Raw genomic sequence first — 17,055 nt, forward strand, 5'->3', positions numbered from 1 at the left:
CTGAACTGAACTGAAGTGACCACAGTTAGGATTTAAATTCTGATCCTAATTCAAATGCAAAGCTCTTTTCCTCTACTTAACATGTCCCTCTGTGATTTCTCTTTAAACACATTGTTGTTAAGTCACAAAGTCCTCCAAGGAATGCCACAAATATATGGAGAGAAGAAAGTCTAATAATAATAAATAAATATAATATTTAAGGTCCTTATTGAACTATCTGTTACATTCTAACCAAAAGATCTTCACTTAAGTAAATTTATTACATTATATTGGCCTAAGAAGTCACCAAAATAAATGATTTATTGATTATTTATGGTCGATAGTAATCCTTAGTCTTGTAAGATGAATCAATTAGTATTCCCCAGTTTCCTGACTAAAATAATGTTAATGACATAGTATTACATGACCAAAATTGTCTGTCTTCTAGGCCTTCTCTTTAGATTTTACTGAAATTAACTTATGAATATTTATAATAGACATTAATAATATATCCATATTAAACTACCATTATTAATGTCAGCAATAATGATAATTTGGACTAGAAAAGTCACAATGATAAAGCAAATGAATGAAAGAGACTTGAAAGTCACATTTGATGAGATTTGATAAAGGATTGGATAAAGAGAATAATGAAGAGGAGAAAATTGAAAGAGAATGAGGTGTGAGGTGATTTTAAATAACCAGGCAGTAAAACCAAATAAGGGGTGGCTGTATCCATCCATTCTGAGAGGAAGGATTAAGGCTGGTAATACAAAGCAAACTTCCTCAGCTAGAGAAGTTCATATGGTTGAGAGAGAGAATGCACAGTAAGGAGAGAGCAGACTTTGGACTAACATTTACAAAACTCCAGTTTTAATGACCAAGTAGCAAAGATCGAGCCTACAAAGTCAATGACCTAGGAGATACCAGAGATATAGGAGGAAAACTGATATAATTCTACCAATTATAGCAGTAGGTGAAGAGGAATACAAAATGAGAGAGAACATTTAATAAGTTAAATGCTGCTAAAAATAAAAGTTAAGGCCTGAAATATTCATTTAGTTATAAAGAAGATTACATATTTATGTTTGTTTCCAACTTAGCCCATTAATGTATTTTTGGCATTTTTTTACTGTAATAGTGTTTTGCTGGACAATTAATTGGTAAATTCCATCAACTCTTCAGCATCTAAGCATTAGTAAACTGGTTTCAAGGAAAAAAGTTTTGAGGGAGAATTAAGAATACAAATCATTGAGGTTTAATAATTTCAAAACAATTGCTTTATGTAAACACAGATTTATCTTTGAAAAACACTGTGAATTAATATAAACGGTTTTAATATTTTCTATTGAAAGCTAGAGGCAGATACTAAGTAAGATAATTTAAGTAAATTTAGTCAAAATAGTTCACAAAGGTGAAGATTATGCTGAAGAATCAACTTTCTCTGTGAAATTCTTCTAAAGTATATTTTCATCTAAGTTCTTCTGCCTTATCTTCATAATCTAATTACAATTTAAATATGCAGAATCTTTTCAGTATCTCAAACATTTCATATGAAAGAAAAACAAAGTCACCTCTAAGCTATATATAAAAAATCTATGGAAATCAAGTTTCAATCAGAATAGAAACTTACAACTTATTGTTCAACTGAGAGTTGACTCAATATGGAAAAAATATTATCTCACAGAAAGTTTTTATGTGGATTCCTAAGTGTGTAGATGCTTAGTATGTTTACACATATGTTTTAGTGTTTCCACATGTGCTTTAGGTGAATATGTGAAATATCCACCATGTTGTTATTAATGAAAATTAAAACTGAAATCTATTTTTTTGTGTTGGGGTTTTTAAGGTTGAATAAATAACATCTCTTTCCCCTCCTCTTGGGTTGGGAATTCATTATGATAAACAGCTGAAGAATCAAAGACATTGAGCTGAAAATATCAAGTTTTTAATCACAGTAAGGCTACTTAGAGATTTTACTATAAATCTGCAGCATAGATGGCTTATCTGAAAAATTCAAAGCTTCTCCTGGCAAGCGTCTTACTAAAGGCACAACAATTTGAGATTTTGCAGCTGGCACCAAAACAGAGAAGAGAAAGGGGGAGAGATTGAATATATACAATTCTTTCTACAAAGCCTAACAGATAATTCATCCTTTCTTTATGAAGATGAGCATGTGAGTAACAGGGAAAGAGGCAAGAATTGCTCTGAACCAGAAAGTGCCTTTACTTGGAAATCTGAGTGGAGGAGAAAGGTGGTTTCCCTACTGAATAACATGCGTTGATAAAATACACTTAAGTGAATTTGAATGAAAACTTAATACATATATGTGGACCTGTCAGGCATACCATAGCAAATTCCCATCATATTAGTCTTTTATGTTATGGTTCTAGAAATGGTTAAATTCTTCCATTCCAGGGGGGTAAGGAATTTAGACTAGTTAACAAGACTAATGAGGAAGCCAAGACTTTTATTGCTATAGTGAACTTAAATTTGAGCAAGTTCATGGGGCCAATGAGAAAATCAGTGGCAACAACATATGTATTTGCAAGATGCAGAATGATTGTAAGACTATACAAAGAAACAAATTTTCAAATAGTTTATTTTTCAACATGCCATCTCATACCAAAAATGTGTTTATAATATATCACTCTTGTCATTTTGATATTTGCTAACACAAATGTTACTGTTGACCTAATACAACCTATAAATTACAAGCCAATCAGAAGTATCAAACATCTGGTAAATTCCTCTTTTATAAAGGTATTCTTATGCATCAAACAAATATTTTCCATTTAACTGGTTTTTAGTTTTCACTACATCTGCTATAAAGAGAATCCACTGAATTCCTGCCTCTTTCTTACACTGTTGGCCTCTTCTCTCACTTGTCCATGTGAAATCAGGCATCTCAAAACATACCAGGAAAATAGTGTGTGATATTCTATGGAGAATCTAAGGGCCAGTTTCAGTTAAATCTGAAATTATAGCATTTTCCATTAGAAAATGTCAAGATTTGAATTTCTAACTCAGTGTGACAAATGTATTCAAAAATTATACATTAGAAGGAAAAAACTGAAGATAGAAACATGTGATTCTGGCAATCTAACAGCTGACTCTGGAGAGGCTTCTGGCTTCCTTGACAACTTGTTCTAGGAGGTACCTCATTTCACCTCACACAGTCACTGGCATGTCCCTGCCATGCTCTTATTCATCACCCATTGAGGGTATTATTTTTTTCCTTTTATGGTAAATAAATGACAGAACACTATGCAGGAAATTGGCAGTCTCTCAAATCCTTTCTTTGCATCTAGTCCTTTCAGTGTAAAAAAGTACAAGGGCCAACCTCAAAACCAGTTGTTATAAAACTGGGATATTCTCCAACCCATGAATATGCTGGTAGGTTGTGGAGGTTCATAGGAAAAGGTATATTCTCCAAGAGAAAAGGGAATGATTCTTGTTTTCTACTATACTCCCAATTCTGGATACACACTAGATGCTAAAATAATATTTCTAAGGAAGAGAGAAAATAAGACACGAATATAAAATTTGTGTGAGTATAGAAGAAGACCCTGATGCTAGGAAAGATTGAAGGCAGGAGGAAAAGGGGACAACAAAGGATGAGATGGTTGGATGGCATCACTGACTTAATGGACATGAGTTTGAGCAGACACCATGGTGTCAAGAAGAGCTGGACACAACTTAGGGACTGCACAACACCAACAATAGAAGAAAGAGTTAGAAAACAGATCTTGACTGTAGTAATTAGAGAAAAAAACATTCCAGGAATTTATTTTTCAGATGAATGTCCAAATAGACCTCTTGTGTTGAGAGAATAATCGGAACTTGTTCTCATGGCAAGAAAGATCCATCAAGTCTCACTTATTTTTGGCTACCATGTTCAATGAACTCTTTGCTTGGAAAATTACCTGACTTCAGGTCAGAAGGGACATATATTAATGTTTTCAAAAGTAGACAAATACACAGGAAGTTTTAAAGAAAGTGTTTCCCCATGTTTTCCCTCTGCCCTACTCAGTCTCTTCTCTCTTTTAATGGAAGGCTAACAGTTTTTTCCTTAAGTTTTTCCTTAAGACCAGCTCTTAGACCTTTGTCTATAGCAGCCTCTGCCCTAATGCACTTTTTCTCTCCAGGCATTAAAGGATCAGGTTAATAAATCTTTAAATTAAAAAAAAAAGTGTTAGGAAATCTTCTAGCCTTCTTGAAACTCTTTCCAGGAAATAGACTTATAAGCTCATATACTGAGTGAAGAAATATAGTATCATATCAGCAGACATTGGCTCAGTTCATCTACAGTTAATTTGCTATCTCCTACATCGTAGTTAACACCATAATTTGTTTCAATTTTAACAAATGACTGCTATTGCTAAACACAGTGAATATACACATATGAGACTGCTCATCTCTCTGCCATCAAATATTTATTCACTCATTCCAAAGTATTCATCCAGTGCCAAACACAATGCTAGGTACTGGGAGTCAACTGTGAGTTTGACAGGCATTGCCTCTCTCCATAGAACTCCTCTGGTGAAGAAGGTAGATTTAAAGTTCTTAAGCAATAAACATTCAAAGTTCTAGTATATGATATAAAATGAACAAAGAAGGAGTTAAAACAGAAGATAACTGAGACCACTAAGGACCTACTTGAGATGGAGTCATCCAACTATTTACATAGGAGGTAAAACAATCTGAAAAGTGAAAGCAGAATGAAGTTCCTGCCTAAGAGGGGTGTTAGGTGGGAAAAAGCATTTTAGCATGTACCCTGATGTAGTCAAGAGCAGGTACTATATCCCATAAACAGCCAAGAGTGGCACATGGAGAATGTTTTGATGGATTTCTGACTAAAAGAGCCAGGCAAGTTTTGTTCATACTGTAGACCATTTACTTTTGCAGTTTTAGATGTCTCAGCCATTTCCCATCTGACTCTCGGGTTGAAGCCTACTCCCACCAAGCTTTGTTTCCAGCTAGTTGTCAACCCAAACACCAGTAGTTTCAAACAATTCTTGCTAAGAACCTAGATAGCAATGACCTAACACTCAGAGGTAATTCTACTTTAAAAACGGACTCAAGAAGACTATCAGTCCATTCAGATTCAAAGGACCGAAGTGCTAACAGATCACCCAGCAAAAAGTGAGTTGGGTAAGTCATGCCAAGCACTGTTATGGAAGCTAGTTTTGTAAATCTTTTCCACATTAGGGTCCATATAAAATTGAGACTTATATACTGAAGGAATTGGAAAACTGCTGATTATTTATACAAAAATGTGTTTGGTTCTAATCTGAGTAAACTACATACACACATACACACAGAGCGATCAATGTTCTGCTGTGACCAGGTCACATTCTTAAAATTGTTTCCTTTCCCCTTTAGTACATTGAGGTTCTTTTTGTAATTATTAAAGTCATTAAGTTTGAGAACATGCTTTTGTTCTCTAAAATAATTATCCATGCTACTTCAATGGAAAATAATTCTATGGCTGTGCTGTTCTCTGGCTAAGTTGAGCAGAGGACATGTTGTATAGCTCTGTTAATCTCTGACCACTGCTAAATTATCAAACATTTTATATTAATATTCTGAATAGTTTGACACATTGCTCCATAATCACTTAATTTGTACCAATGTAATATGGCTTATGATTCAATAAGTAAACACAGATTTTTAAGGAAAGTGTATACTCAGTAGCATTTTGATTCAATAAAATGTTTTAAAACTAGTTTTTCAAACATTTGGGGTTTGGCAAAACATAAAATGCCTTGGCCAAGCACTCTTCCTCCCAATTTTTAAATCCAGTGCATTTCAAGGGAAATTTAATTCATATGTTTCCAGTATATTTGTGCTTGGTTTATTTAAATGGTGTTTTGTAAGAGCTCTGTGAGGTCCAAGAAGTCAATAACTAGTTTATAAAGTGTTTTAAACTTCCTTTACATTGAACCAGGTGGGCAAATTTTGTTTGAAATAATAAAAGTTCATGAATTTACCTTAAAATGTGATATTCTATAACACTCATTGTATTCCAACTGTGTAAAAGTTACATATTATTCCAAAATAGGTCTCAATAATATAACATTAGCTGCCACCCAAATATCCTGTGGAGGGCTGGGCTGAAACACTTAGAGGAACTGGTTAGGATCCATTCAGGGTGTGAAACCTCTGGCTTGTGGCTTTATGACCAAGCTAGCTACACAAACAAAGCTACTCAAATGCTTCAGGAAATAGCTGGCTCTACTAACCGTATCCCCCGGTCCTTCCCTTTATTCACAGGGACTTCAGAAAAGCCACTTAACTTTTCCCCAGCCAGTTTCAATTTCTTTTAGCTGAAAAGTTGATGATGATGTAGAACTAACTTCATACGGTTAGAGTGAGAATTAAGTCACAGAAAAGTAACATTCTGTCCCTCACAGTGGGTCTGCCTACAGTTAAGTGTTCAGTAATAAAAATGATAGCCATGTGCTTTTGACTTTAAGAACTACTTCAGCTAAACTTCCTTTAGTTAGATGCCCATTAGTTCACTTCAGTTCAATCACTCAGTCGTGTCTGACTCTTTATGACCCCATGGACTGCAGCACGCTAGGCTTTCCTGTCTATCACCAACTCCCAGAGCTTACTCAAACTCATGTCCATTGAGTTGGTGATGCCATCCAACTATCTCATCCTCTGTCATCCCCTTCTCCTGACTTTGATCTTTCCCAGCATCAGGGTCTTTTCCAATGAGTCAGTTCTTCGCATCACGTGGCCAAAGTACTAGAGTTTCAGCTTCAGCATCAGTCCTTCCAATGAATATTCAGAACTGGTTTCTTTTAGGATGGACTCGTTTGATCTCCTTGCAGTCCAAGTGACTCTCAAGAGCTTTCTCCAACACCACAGTTCGAAAGCATCAATTCTTTGGTGCTGAGCTTTGTTTATTGTCCGACTTTCACATCCATAGTTCAAGACCATTAAAACAAACAAACAAACAAACATTTAAGTGATTCTGGCTTATGTGGAAAAATGAATACGACAACAGGAGATAAGCTAGAATCAGAGGAAAAATGAGAGCCTACTAGCTTGTCTATAGTGTTGGTTAATAAGAAGAACACGAGTGGAAAAGAGGACAAGAGCCTCCATTCTCCGTACTGCTATTAGCTGGATGATTGCACATAAGTTACATATTGGCACTGGATTCAGCTTCAGCTGCAAAATTATGTAGCAAGACTAGATGACCTCAGTTTTGTTTAAATAGAAGGTTTCTATTGATTACTTAAGCATTAAAATATGCTGTAAATATATCATGAATGCTAACTAATGATAATTCGTTTTCTAAATATATTGGATCAGGGACACCACAACTTGGTTACACTTTAGAAAGATGCCTTCTGTTGCTACATATAATCAATATACACCATATATGAACCTGCTCATCTTTCTGACTTTAAAGATTTACTCATTCATACTAAACTACTACTCAATAGTAAGCACAATTCTAGGCATTAAGGGAGCAACTGGGAAGTTGATTGACATTATTCCTCAATTTTCTAAACCGTTTGAGAAGTCAAAAAGTACATCTAAACTGACCCGAATATGCATGTATCCTTTATATTCAAATTTTAAATAGAAAGGTATACTAACACATAATTATAATACCAAATATCTGACAAACAGTAGTGTGGAGATATAGTTTCATGTCTATCAATGTTGCTTTTCTAATTTTCAACTCAGAAAAATTTCAAAAGTAAAGAGTCAATTTTTGTTGTTCATATGAGCACAGACATTTTGAAAACAACTTTATCCCCTTATCTACTATTTTCGTTATGTATGCTAAGTTGCTTCAGTGATGTCCAACTCTTGGAGACCCCACAGACTGTAGCCCACCAGGCTCCTCTGTGCACGGGATTCTCCAGACGAGAATACTGGAGTGGGTGGCCATGTCCTCCTCCAGGGGATCTTCCTGACCCAGGGATCAAACCGGGGGCTCTTATGACTCCTGCACTGGCAGGTGGGTCCTTTACCACCAGCACCACCTGGGAAGCCCCATTTTTGTTATATGTAACCATTTTCATTCTGGACATGGTTTGGTCATTTTGCAGTTGGAGACACAGAATTAATCTAATATCAAGTCACAAGTTCAGAACCTAGTCAAAATAGATCCTTGAACCATTTTGGCCTATCTACCACTGCCCATGACTTGTGCCACAGCTAATTATTATTCAAATTAAGAATGAATTATGAATTCAAACAAAGAAAACCTAACGTAATGAGGGAAATAAATTTATCAAGGATCTTAGACCAGTAAATGCACAGCTAAAATTGTAACGTAATGAGGGAAAGAAATTTATCAAGGATCTTAGAACAGTAAATGCACAGCTAAAATTGTAACTAAAACATCTCTCTATTAATCCAGAAAAATTTCCATTTCTATCTCAAACATCTGTCTTTAAGGGTTTTTCTTTTTCTCGTACTATTGCCAAGATAAATTCAGGAGGAGTGTACAGTCTCAGCTAGATTGAATCAGGCATGTAATTATTTTTAGATTTTAGATTGAGGCACCAATGTTATTGTTCCCTTCACAAACACCTTCCAATATTCCCCTCCTTGAACTTTCTTCTCAGGTTAACAAAATAATCATAACATAATGTGTACAGTTTGGTGTTTGCCACTATATCACTTCTATGAAAATAAGTTATCTCATTGTTGCTGCCTTAAAATATATCCACACTTATATACCAAATTATATAGCTTTTCTCTCCCCTTTCCTAGATATTAAGGGACTTCAAAGTTTAAGAAACTAATCTGCCTTCCAGATGCTAACATTCTTGTTAAATGGAGAATATAAGCATATATGATGTGCTGAAAGGCAGACTTCTGAACAAATATGCAATCAGGACACAAAGCAGAGAGTTTCCTCTGGATCTGAGGATTCAGAATCACTTTTAGACTTCCCCTACAGATGTCACACACAGATCTACAAATCTCCTTCGTGTCTAATGTCACAGCTCAGATTTTGCCTGATATGCTTCATTCACGTATGGTCTCACTGATTCATGCCTGCTGCCTTAGATGCTTGCCAAAGAAGCTTCATTATCATCAGGGCTCATCAGAAGAATGCTGACATCTCAGGTATGGTTGTTGGGATTGATGGTACCCAACTTCCTATTCCTCCTGGTACCAAAATAGTGCTGGTATGTAAAAGTAGAGCAGGAGGAGTGTCTCTTCTGTGTCCAGTGTCACATTGGTCCCAAGCTTTTCAGGGCCCAGATCTAACAAAATGTTTGAGTCCTCTCTTAGTTCTGCCTGTAAGTATACCTAACCTCTACTTTCACTGCTCCAGAAACTGGTACAAGGAACTTGCTAGTGTGTAGGTATTTAATTATACACATTGTATCTTCCACTTCTCCCCATATAATCCCTCTCAATGACTTTATATAAAATTTAAAATAAAAAAAATCCCAACAATATTAATGAGCTGGAAAAACAAAGGAAGGCAAGGAGGAAGCTGTTATAGACATAACTGGCAATCTCCCAAAAGAAATTAGACACGTTTCTTTACAGAACTGAAGACTGAGACTTAGACAAATTAAGTGATTTCCTGAAAGTCACATGACTGCTAAGGGATAAAAAATACTTGAAACCAAAGTCAATTAGAGTCAATACCAGCTTTCCCAATAAAATTAGAAAAAGAAGATTTACAAAGTGATGAGTGCTAATCCAGTAATGCTTGATAGAATCATTTATGATTCAAATTAATATTTTGAAGCAGACTTAATCACTGGAAATATTGTTAAAGAAGAACACTAAATTGGTCAGATTCAAAGCAATATTATTTCTTTTGTTACACTGGTAGTTCATTATTTATTTTGTATTCATTTATTTTTCAATTTATGTATGTTACATTCTTTATCATCATTATTGGTATCAGAAACTAATTTACATCAACTACTATTTGGATTAGTTCAGTTCAGTTCAGTAACTTCAGTCGCTCAGTCATGTCTGACTCTTTGTGACCCCATGAATCGCAGCACACCAGGCCTCCCTGTCCATCACCATCTCCCGGAGTTCACTGAGAGTCACGTCAATCGAGTCCATGATGCCATCCAGCCATCTCATCCTTGGTCGTCCACTTCTCCTCCTGCCCCCAATCCCTCCCAGCATCAGAGTCTTTTCCAAAGAGTCAACTCTTCACATGAGGTGGCCAAAGTACTGGAGCTTCAGCTTTACCATCATTCCTTCCAAAGAAACCCCAGGGTTGATCTTCAGGATGGACTGGTTGGATCTCCTTGCAGTCCAAGGGACTCTCAAGAGTCTTCTCCAACACCACAGTTCAAAAGCATCAATTCTTTGGCCCCTCAGCCTTCTTCACAGTCCAATTCTCACATCCATACATGACCACAGGAAAAACCATAGCCTTGAGTAGACAGACATTAGTCAGCAAAGTAATGTCTCCTACTTTTGAATATACTATCTAGGTTGGTCATAACTTTCCTTCCAAGGAGCAAGCGTCTTTTAATTTCATGGCAGCAATAACCATCTGTAGTGATTTTGGAGCCCCCTAAAATAAAGTCTGACACTATTTCCACTGTTTCCCCATCTATTTCCCATGAAGTGATGGGACCGGATGCCATGATCTTCATTTTCTGAATGTTGAGCTTTAACCCAACTTTTTCGCTCTCCTCTTTCACTTTCATCAAGAGGCTTTTTAGCTCCTCTTCACTTTCAGCCATAAGGATGGTGTCATCTGCATATCTGAGGTTATTGATATTTCTCCCGGCAATCTTGATTCCAGGTTGTGTTTCTTCCAGGCCAGGGTTTCTCATGATGTGCTCTGCCTAGAAGTTAAAGAAGCAGGGTGATAGTATACAGCCTTGACGTACTCCTTTTCCTATTTGGAACCAGTCTGTTGTTCCATGTCCAGTTCTAACTGTTGCTTCCTGACCTGCATACAGATTTCTCAAGAGGCAGGTTAGGTGGTCTGGTATTCCCATCTCTTTCAGAATTTTCCACAGTTTATTGTGATCCACACAGTCAAAGGCTTTGGCATAGTCAATAAAGCAGAAATAGATATTTTTCTGGAACTCTCTTGCTTTTTCCACGATCCAGTGGATGTTGGCAATTTTATCTCTGGTTCCTCTGCCTGTTCTAAAACCAGCTTGAACATCAGGGAGTTCACGTATTGCTGAAGGGAAGAAATTTCAAATATTTTAAAAATATGTCAGGTATTTCCAAAGTTTTACTGCTTTGAGTCAGAGCTTTGTTAGCTCTACAGGTTTTTTTTTTTTTTTTTTTAAGATTATCTCTGTTTTTTAAATAGAAATTTATTTTAATTGGAGGATAATTGCTTTACAATATTGTATTGGTTTTGCCACATATCAACATGAATCCGCCACGGGTGTACACCATGTTCCCCATCCTGAACCCCCCTCCTACCGCCCTCCCCATACATTTCTTGTCTTTAATACTTAATGACTCTATAAAATTGATATCTAAATAAAATATACAAATATAGATATGGTATTCAATCAGTTCATTCACTCAGTCATGTCTGACTCTTTGTGACCACATGGACTGCAGCACATCAGGCTTCTCTGTCTTTCACAAACTCCTGGAGCTTACTCAGCTCATGCTCATTGAGTTGGTGATGCCATCCAACCTTCTCATCCTCTGTCACCCCCTTCTCCTCCTGCTTTCAATCTTTTCCAGCATCAAGGTCTTTTCCAATGCATCAGCTCTTTGCATCAGGTGGCCAAAGTATTGAAATTTTTAGCTTCAGCATCAATCCTTCCAATGAATATTCAGGACTGATTTCCTTTAGGATTGACTGGCTTGATCTCTTTGCAGTCTAAGGGACTCTCAAGAGTCTTCTCCAACAACACAGTTCAAAAGCATCAATTCTTCAGTGCTCAGCTTTTTTATAGTTTGACTCTCACATCCATACATGACTACTGGGAAAACCATAGCTTTGACTAGATGGATCTTTCTTGGCAAAGTTATTTCTCTGCTTCTTAATATGCTCTCTAGGTTGGTCATAGCTTTTCTTCCAAGGAGCAAGTGTCTTTTAATTTCATGACTGCAGTCACCATCTGCAGTGCTTTTGGAGACCAAAAAAATAAACTCTCTCACTGTTTCCATTGTTTCCCCATCTATTTGCCATGAAGTGATGGGACTGGATGACATGATCTTAGTTTTCTGAATGTTGAGTTTTAAGATAATTTTTCACTCTCCTCTTTTACTTTCATCATGAGGTTCTTTAGTTCTTCTTCGCTTTCTCCCATAAGGGTGTTGTCATCTGTATATCTGAGGTTACTGATATTTCTCCCAGCAATCTTGATTCCAGCTTGTGCTTCATCCAGCCCAGAATTTCACATGATGTACTCTGCATATAAGTTAAACATCCAGGGTGACAATATACAGCCTTGATGTACTCCTTTCCTGATTTGGAACCAGTTTGTTGTTCCATGTTCAGTTCTAACTGTTGCCGCTTGGCCTGCATACCGATTTCTCAGGAGGCAGGTCAGGTGGTCTGGTATTCCCATCTCTTTAAGAATTTTCCATAGTTTGTTGTGATACATCATACAATCATACAAGATACATCATACAAGAATATATAATATATATGTTCCTGATGTCTTATAACTGCCTTATAGAAAACATTTTGAAACAAAAAAAGTGCTACTAGAGAAATAAAAATAATCTATTTTGGAGGAAAACATATACTCTAATTTTTTCAGAATGTTTTAACCCTGAATGTAGAAATCTACCTTTTCTTGACAACTATACAATTTTATAATGCTTATAATAAATTTGAGCTTTTAAATTGAATCAGATAAAGAATAACATGTTAATTAAACATTAGGATTATTAGAATAAAATGGAATGTAGTCATATAATTCAATTAGTTTGTTATAAAAGTATTAATGGTATAATAGAGTTGCCTTTTGATAGATTTTTTTTTATATTAGGGAAACATTACCTTCAGCTGCTTTGTAAAATGCCACTAAAATACACCCAGAAAAAAAAAAAAAGCAAACACATAGATCAGATCTCTTCAATGGGCATATTTGAAAGCTTTGCTTTGAGCACTATGTTTCTTTTAAGTCTCCTGTTATTGCAGAACAACATGTCACATGCTGTAGTTGAAAGCATAAGCAGGACAAAGAAGACCTTAACTTCATGATGGGTTATTACTTGCTTTCATATTTAGGAATTTTAAACGTATCCACACTAAGGTTTCTCACTTGGTTTTTGTTAAATATTATCAGTGACTATTCTTTCTTCCTACTTCTATTACATTTCACACATAAAAAAGATTAACACAATGTATCACACCATTCTTTTATGTTAGTCTTTCTACTTTTGATGCCTTTATTCAAAGTCTCCAAAAAAGCAGTTTAAAATGCATGGTTTTAGAGAGAGCCAGGTGAGAAATTCTAGGTTGTCAGTGGACTTCTGTCCAAAAATAGAAATCACTGTGACTTATTTCAGAAAGCAATTTCCACTGTCGCACAAATGTTTGTTATGAAAGATTATCTGAATACTGGGGTTTAAATTCACTTTTGGTGATTAAAGAGAAACCTTTTATGAATTGTGAAAGTTTTCATTTGCCAATTTTTGAATAAAAGTATCTTTGTAGAAATTAAATTCAACTCAGTAACCACTTATTGAATCCTACTGTATTCAGAGAGAGTGCTGTGGATACGTAGCAGAATGAAATATAACTCTGATCTCAAAGTATTCAAAACCAAGCATAGAAAACAAATAGAAGTGATCAACAGTTTCTTCTTCCTCACTCTCTCACCCTCTTCATTTTCTTCTCTAGTCATTAAAAAGCAACACCACAGTCACTCTCTTATATTTTCTACAAGGATCTTTTTGCCTTTTTGTATCACAAAATGCTACACTTTCTGTGATTCTATTTCCTTTGTTCCTAAATCTGATCTTATGAATGCTTTTAAAGAAATGCATACAGTCCTGGAGATTGAAGTCACCCTAATTACCAATTTCCTGATATGTACTAGTTGTGACCACCTCTCAAGGACTTGATTTCAGGTATCATTAGACATCTGGCACTCAACTTTAATAAAATAATTATTAACACATACATTTCTTCATCTCCACAAATAAGCAATGCCTCACCTCTTACAACTGTTTGCCTTCTACATTCACTGACATAAATAATGGCTGCTTGACTGAATTCATACAAATTTGTGTTCTCTGCAACCGTATCTGTCCTTGGTGCCTTTTTTTCCAGCCTTGGAAGACTAGGTGCAACTTTTGTTCCTTAAGGACGGTCATAATAAGTTGGATTTAGAAAAAGCAGAGGAAACAGAGATCAAATTTCTAACATCCATTGGATCATCAAAAAAGCAAGAGAGTTCCAGAAAAACATCTATTTCTGCTTTATTGACTATGCCAAAGCCTTTGACTGTGTGGATCACAACTGTGGAAAATTCTGAAAGAGATGGGAATACCAGACCACCTGACCTGCCTCCTGAGAAATCGGTATGCAGGTCAACAAGAAACAGTTAGAACTGGACATGGAACAACAGACTGGTTCCAAATCAGGAAAGGAGTACATCAAGGTTGTATATTATCACCCTGCATATTTAACTTATATGCAGAGTAAATCATGCAAAATGCTTGGCAGGATGAAGCAGAAGCTGGAATCAAGATTGCCGGGAGAAATATCAATAACCTCAGATATGCAGATGACAACACCCTTATGGGAGAAAACGAAGAAGAACTAAAGAGCCTCTTGATGAAAGTGAAAAAGGAGAGTGAAAAAGTTGTCTTAAAACTCAACATTCAGAAAACTAAGATCATGTCATCCAGTCCCATCACTTCATGGCAAATAAATGGGGAAACAATGGAAACAGTGAGAGAGTTTATTTTCTTGGTCTCCAAAAGCACTGCAGATGGTGACTGCAGTCATGAAATTAAAAGACACTTGCTCCTTGGAAGAAAAGCTATGACAAACCTAGAGAGCATATTTAAAAGCAGAGACATCGCCAAGAAAGGTCCATCTAGTCAAAGCTATGTTTTTTTTTTTTTTTTTTCCAGTAGTCGTGTATGGATGTGAGAGTCAGACTATAAAGAAACTTGAGCAGCAAAGAATTGATGTTTTTGAACTGTGTTGTTGGAGACGACTCTTGATAGTCTCTTGGACTGCAAGGAGAGCCAATCAGTCCATTTTAAAGGAAATCAGTCCTGAATATCCATTGGGAGGACTGCTACTGAAGCTGAAACTCCAATACTTTGGCCACCTGATGAGAGGAACTAACTCACTGGAAATGACCCTGATGCTAGGAAAGATTGAAGGTGGGAGAAGAAGGTGACAACAGAGGATGAGATGGTTGGATGGCATCACTGACTTGATGGACATGAGTTTGAGCAAGTTCTGGGAGCTGGTGATGGACGGGGAGCCTGGTATGCTATAGTCCATGGAATCTCAAAGAGTCAGACACAACTTGGTGACTGAACAACAATAAATATGTATGTATAACTGAAACACTTTGCAGACATTTGAAACTAACACAACATTTCAAATCAACTATCCTTCAATAAAAATACATAAATGAATTTCAAAAAAGAAAATAAATATTCAAATATGTTGCTAAAGGAATGCCTGGTTTATGTGTCTGGCATCAAAAATTATTAAAGGGATGTCAAATCATGGTGTATTTCATAAAATGGCACATCTTAAAAGTGGTAAAATTTCTGTTCAACATTGTACAGTGAATTAATGCTTAATCAGAAACCATCGGTTCCAGACATGAAGCAATGAGGAATAAAATAGAAAAATGGAAAGCCAGTAGGACATATCTGGACCTAAAAATAAGATTTAGATTTTTTTTTCTTGCTGGACTTAAAAAAGGCCACAACTGCAAAGTAAAGAGCAAGGCTACTGCCACATCCCTGCTGGGTTCAAGCTCTGGAAACATGCAGTGGTCACCATAAGTTTGAAACACCTTATGGAGTATGATGACTAAAAGGGCTTCTGATCAGACAGGACCTGAGTTAGGCTCAATTATTAGAACTTAGTTTGATCTCAATCTTGCTTAATGAAAGAAAACAAAGCAAACAGCCTTCTGTGACAAGACTGGGACTTCATCAGCAAAGAGATCAAGAATTACATTATGACACCCACCGTCTCAAAGACTGGCTCTGCAAAGTTCTTAATACCTAGATTTCATATGATTGATTAGAAATTTTAAAATGTAAAGTACATTGTTTTTAAAAATATCCATGAGCTTAGAATGGAAAATTTTAAAATTACCAATGGGTTAAAGAGGAAAATAAGATTAAAATTCAAAAATATTTAGAAGACTAAAATTCTTAATATAAAAATTTGTAGGATTTAAAGTAAAAGAGTTTTAAAGATCCAAATATATAGGCTTAAAATCATATACTTACACTCTATGTTCTACACAAAATATATGAAAAGAAGAATGAAGGAATAACATATAATTATAAGAAATAATAAAGATTAAATAAGAAACAAAATCAACTATAAATGAAACAATGAACAAAATCCTAACTCCAAAAGCTGCTTATTTGGGGAAAAAATAAAAACAAATGAGCGACAAGCTCATAGTATCCCTTCCAAATTGTAAATTACCAGCATAAAGAGGAGTGGCCAGAAAATAGCACTAGAAATGAAGAGAAATCAAAAATTAAAGATTAAGAAGATATTAAACAATTACAAATGAAACATAAATGTTATGCTTTTAAATACATAATTTTCAGAAAAACCATAAGAAATTAAAGTTGATTCAAACTGACATAGAAAAGTTAAATAAAGCAATTATTTTTAAAGAGATCAAATTCATTTTCAAATATATTCTGTGACTCCTACTCCCTAAAACAGACACGAGTTTATAAGGGAGTTTTCTGTATTATTCAAGGAGTAGAATAACTCCATGGCAAACAAATAACCCAGTCAAAAAATAAGCAGAAGATCTAAATAGACATTTCTTCAGAGGGAAATTGTAAATAGGAACATTAAAATATGCTCAGCATCTCTAATTAGAGAAATGTAAATCAAAACTACAGTGAGGTACCACCTCACATCAGTCAGAATGGCCACTGTAAAAA

The sequence above is a fragment of the Ovis canadensis genome, chromosome 3 (assembly GCF_042477335.2).
Source record: "Ovis canadensis isolate MfBH-ARS-UI-01 breed Bighorn chromosome 3, ARS-UI_OviCan_v2, whole genome shotgun sequence".
Classification (NCBI taxonomy): domain Eukaryota; kingdom Metazoa; phylum Chordata; class Mammalia; order Artiodactyla; family Bovidae; genus Ovis; species Ovis canadensis.